The sequence below is a fragment of the Lygodium microphyllum genome, chromosome 25 (genome assembly GCF_053477565.2).
Source record: "Lygodium microphyllum isolate KBCC chromosome 25, Lygodium_microphyllum_v1.1.10, whole genome shotgun sequence".
Classification (NCBI taxonomy): Eukaryota; Viridiplantae; Streptophyta; class Polypodiopsida; order Schizaeales; family Lygodiaceae; genus Lygodium; species Lygodium microphyllum.
In genome coordinates this window covers 173,188-179,201 of record NC_141159.1, presented here as the reverse complement: position 1 = coordinate 179,201, position 6,014 = coordinate 173,188, and positions in this window count along the sequence as shown.

Sequence of the window (6,014 nt, the reverse complement as noted above, 5' to 3'; positions counted from 1 at the left end):
TGCATACCAGGGGGTTACAATTTCTACCAGGAATAGGGAAGCATCAGGGAGGTCGGGATCATCCTGCTCCTCGTCTGCAGTCTGTGGGACGTCTTTGAATTCTTCTTTCATGCCACTGCACAGAGGAAGGTATTCGGTTCTGAAGGTGTCAAAATGCATATGTCTAAGCATTGTGGTGGTGCCATCATCATAGTAATGCCAGCTTCTGATGGTTTCAACACTGTATGTTGTGAAGAACACTCTGTCTACCAACTTCTAGTGGGTTGCTAATTGAACAAACATAAGATTGTCAGAACACCAAGCATCCCATGTATCTTGCTGTTGAGCATCCACAAACAAATTCCAACTCTTTTCCTTCTTGTCTTTGTGAACCTCCACAGACCAAGACTCCTGAAGCTTCTTCACAATCTCCCATTTGATGATGTCTGGAAACTTCTCAATGAATGCCAAATCTTCCATGGATGGTCATTCTCTTTGTTTCTTCTCTTCAGTTTGTTCCCAAATAGTTTGCCACCAAGATGCAAGTTTCTACTGCTTCATCAGGAAGAGGAAACTGTCTACCACATAGAGCATGCATCATGATGGTGATGTGTTTCTGCCATTGTGGGATGAACTTCTTGTGGAAAGTGGCTTTGATTATGAGAAATTCCAACTCTTTAGTGGAAGAAGGAACTTTACAAACATCCATTGAATTCTTCTCTTCTTGGCAATGCCATTTCCTTCCTTTCAGTCTCTTCTAGTGCTTGTTGATGGCAAGCTTCCCCAGCTGCGCACCAAAAACATGGAGGCCCAAGAGGAACACCAAGGAAAAGGGAATTCTCTTGCAAGAAAATCTATCTTGTAACATCAAAAAGCTTTTTTATTAGGTTTTATATGATCACAATGAAGAAAAGAACACCATGCACAACAAATCTTCATGTAGCATCATGTAGATCTCCCACGGATTTGCTAGAATCAACCATATTCTTCAATATCTTCACAAAATCCATCAATAGAATAAAGAAAGCAAAGGAATACACCATCTTTGAATGGAAATACATCACATAGTATTCATCTTCAATATCTTCATAGTCTTCTCTCTCAATCTCTCACATACAATCACTCCGTTTTAATAAAATTGGCCATCTTTGACTCTCTCTCTCTCTCTATCTCTCTCTCCATCAATAATACATCATATCCTCACTAAATCTCTCATAATCACTCAAAATAATCCTTCTTTGGTCGTGGATACCCCTCCCAAGAGGTATGTCTGATATGAAGAGGCACCAGAGCCACTACAGTGTCCTTTCATAGCTCACCATTGTCACTTCACTCCAGTCTTTACTTGAGTCTTCAGCAACTACTTCTTTCACTTCTTTTAGCTCTTTTGAACTTGTATTCACCTCTTTCCAAGGCTAGAAAAATTTCCCAAACTACACTCTCATCCATCAAAACACATACAGAAGCATACAGAAGGTCTATAGAGGCTCATCAGAAGCTCATCAGAGAGTTACAGAAGGTCAACAGAAAGCATGAGAACCACATAACTCATACCAAAACCATTCCAAACCATCAAAAATCACTCAATAAGCTTTAAAACAATCTCAAACCCTATCAATCAATACTCCATCCCTCCTTACAGAGAGAAAACAGAACAAAACAGAAGCTCAACAGAACCAATCAGGACCAATCAGAACATCATCAGAACTTCACCTCTCGCACGTGAGTTGAAGTTATGAGAGGGTGAGGGACATGGAGCAAGAAACCATATTTTTATTTCCGTATATTGAGCTCATTATGGGCATCTTCTCTCCATTGTTGCAATAAGGGAGCAACATCAAAGGCAAAGGTGCATGAAGATGGACTAAGGATGAGAAAAATTGATACATGGACTACAATGAAGAAGGTAAGTATAGGTAAGTGCATTCTCCCATCTCATTTGGATCCATCGTGTAAGTAGGCTAGGTGAGAGCTAGTCATGGGATACATAAATTAAACTCTTGAAATAATAAGAGCATGTCCAATGGTCCCAATGTCAAGCTTGTAGAGCATGATACCAAGCATGAGAAGTTGTACATATCTCTATCATTGGATCTCCCTTCCACCTCCTTTCGCTATCTTCCATGATTGCTCCTACTCTTCCTACTATCTCACCACACTCCCACATCCCTCTGATTCATCTCCATGACCCTCCTCCTTCTTGTTATTTCCACATCTCACCATCATCCACCTCTAGGCCTTTCCATAGCCATGACTCCTCATGAAGCCAACATCACCACAACTAACATTTGAGACCACCACTAATATCACCACCAATCCTATCTCCAAGACTAATAAGAAAATTCACATACATTCATTTGGCCATAAATTTCATTTTTAGATGCAGAACATGGCAATTATTGTACTCAAAACAATCAAAATATGATTGACAAGCAAGAGAATGTGGTCAAAATTGTAAAATTTATTCACTATCAATTTTTTTAAATAAAATACTAAGTGCCATAGGATGTCTCCATGACTTTGAGAACACATTTTGTTCTCAAATTCTATTTGAAGCATAGTATATATAATTTATTGTGACATATTGGGATAGGAACATTTCTAAAACATCCAAATAGATCTCATATAAATTGTCGATATACATCTCCAATTTCGACATTCCCTAAATTGTATCATTAAGTTAGATAATAAAGCAATAATTTAAGATGTTTACTTTCATCATCATCTCATCTCTCCTTCAACAAAACTATGTTCTTTGGTCGGCCTTGACTAGGGCCCTTTTAGGACTTTGTTGGGAGTTAAATATGAACAAAAATGCTTGCAACAAGAAGAAGGCCATAACACATAGGTAATAGAAGCAACTAAAGAGTCTTATAATAGCTACACATCAATGCTTGTAAGTTCCAATATTAACTTAAGTGATTACCTGTTACAAGTACATGTTCCTCATACAATGCTTGCTTGAATAGCGTCCCTACAGAGATAAAGATAAAATGGTTAAGAAGGTCCAAGTAAATCATAAAACACTATAACTTATGTTGAATGTGTGGTGTATTGAGGTACACCATGTCATACAAATGTATGGGGGAGATAGTTGGCTCTATTCTCTCTCCAATATGTAAAAGATAGAGCCCATACCTTACCCTATTGTCAAATGTGCATGTTGGCCTAATACATAGGCTTTATGTTTAAAAACTAATGTACAAACTTGAAGATGTAGAAGATTGCTCCTTTGTTGGCAATTGTCTATAATTTCTTTCTTCTATTGCTCAACTAAAAAGGTTAATGATCTTCCCCTTTCCCTCGAATTTATCCTATCCAATATGAAATGAAGATAACACTATCATAGATCCACTAGTCTAGTGCTTGTATGAGTTAGAAATAACATTGTATGAATAACTATAAATCCATAGCTTCATCCCATGTTTATGAAAGATATATGATGTTATAGTCACTCAGTTAAGAGATCCAAGGTTGAAGAAATCAAATTACATGCCAATCGATTGCACTATCTAGCATACTTCCCAAGGAAGAAATGCACAGACCCTTTGATATTGACCACACAAACATGTTCAAGCAATCGAAAACAAGGTTGTTCTTCCCAAACCCCCACCCACATAGATTGGCTCACTAGATTGATCCTCCCATGTATACTAGCTCATCAACTATCATCAAGCTCATGTCTAGCCAACATTTGCAAAAAACAAATTTCCCAACCAATGGAAAAAAATAAGACATTCAAATATAACTAGTTTTTTGGGGGGGAACTATGGCATTATCTAACTTTATAACTAAAATATTCAAAAAATCTCTAATTTTCATCAAGACCAACTTGAATTTTATGTTTTCACCATTTTCTAAAAATATGGATGGGAAAATTACAGTATAGAACAATCTTTTGTGGAAATTATGGATAGTTATGCGCTAATCTAAACGCATGCCTTAGGTGACCTTCCTCCTGAAGGTCATCAATAGGGGTCTCATCAAATTAGTTCCCAAGTTCTTTGATAGGAGCAAGCCATCACATTGGAAGCCTCTAGCATACTCCCCATTGCATACAAGGTTCTAGCCAAAGCTTTGGCTATGAGAATTATAATATTGTTGTCTAAAGTGGTCCAGCAGAGGCAATATGGTTTCATCCATGGGTGCTCCATATAGGATGCTATTATGAACTTGGTACTAGTAGTGGATTAGCAAGAAATTGACTTTGTCTTGGTCAATATGGACCTTGACAAAGCATATGATAAAGTAAACTAGAATTTATGATTGTCACACTCATTGCCTTTGGATTTGGGCTAGTCTTCATTAACATGATCTCAACATTGTTCTCTAATGCCTCAACCTTGGTGATGGTAAATGATTTGGCCGCAACCCCCTTAAGAGGTTGATATGGCAAGGATTCCCATTAGCCCCATTATTTTTTGCTCTCATCATTGACCCTCTACTTAGAAGAATTGACAAGGTAGTTACTGATAGTGCTATTAGAGGTCTCCTCATGCCTAATGGATAGCAATTTGTGGCTCAATTTTTTGCCAACAATAATGCTAGCATATTACGTGTTGAGAAATCTTTTGTTGACAATCTTTTGGCCATATACAAGGAGTTTACACCTCTATCAGTGCCCAAGATTAGTGTCAATAAAACTCAACTAATTCCACTCACCTTTCCCATTAGGGCCAAAAACGCTTCAAAAATGGCACTTGTAAGAAAGTGATTAAGTTGCTAATTAGTTGAGGTTTAGGAAGAATAAAACCTCTAAATTTGGTTGTCCAGATGTGATTAATGAGAGAATATTTGGTTCATTGAAGAGGTCGGCCATTAATTGCCCTCATCTTTTAATCCGGGTCAGGGGTCACCTTTTCGGCCGTTTATTGTCTTGGAACTCGAGAGATTTTGTATTTTCGAGATTTTCGTACGAACTTCGCATTTGTTTGCTCCCGCGTTTTCTTTCTATACACTATTCTCTTTTACCATTCCTTTTGCTGCACTTGCTTTCTATCACTGTGAGATTCTTGCTCGGTTCATTTGCCAGAATGTTTAGCAATACTACTTCAAATAACACAGGCGCAAGCACACGTAAATACAAGCTATCTATTCAGCTAGATCCGACTTACACATCTTGGAGAAGTATACATCATCGAGTATTGATAGATGAGATTGAAGCCAACAGGTTGCGAACACAAGGAATGAAGCATATAGATTTGTGGGTGGATGGAAATATCTATCCCAGGGATCCTTCTACAGGTAAACCACCTCCTTTTTTGAATGTCCATGACTATATAAGATATGCTGGAGAAGGTTACAATGGAATGCTTGGCTACTGTATGAGGTTATACTCTGCATCTTACACATATATAGCTCAAGTGCACGAAATGAAAAAAGCACTAGAAACTACACAAACAAAAATTTTAGAGTTGACAAGTCAGATTGATATTTTGAAAAATGTTAACAATTCATTGCAGAATAAGCTAATACGCTTGAGAGAAACTCCAGTAGGATTAAGAGAGAGGAAGAGACCGTTAAAAAATATAACCAGCTTGTGTGAGAGAGCAAAGAAAAGGAGACTAAATCTTACAAAGAAATATGTCTCTAACATATTAGGCATAAATATCCGAGAGAATGAGGAAAGAATCAAACTTTTGAAGGAAACCATGAATAAGAAAGACATTTTGAGGATTCTTAAGTCACCAGAAAATGTGGATTTGAGAGGTCCAACTCTGAGAGAGTTAGTGAAGGATTTAAAAGGCACAGTGAAAGCAAATGAAATCGTAGAGACATGCGATGCTGTGGGTATAAGTCGGAAAGGTTACCGTGCTATCTCTGGATTATGGTTTAAAAATCTTAAACGCAATAGGGTAACTATATTTGGATTGCCCCGAGCCCTTGCAGTTTCCACTGCAAGAATTTCCATGAATCGCAAGATTCCACATGTTTTTGGAGATTACTTTCACATCGAAAGGTCTATGTCCTATGAAAAACAAAAAAACAGGCAATTTTTTATTACAATGAGTTTAACAATATATGGCTTGATCTAA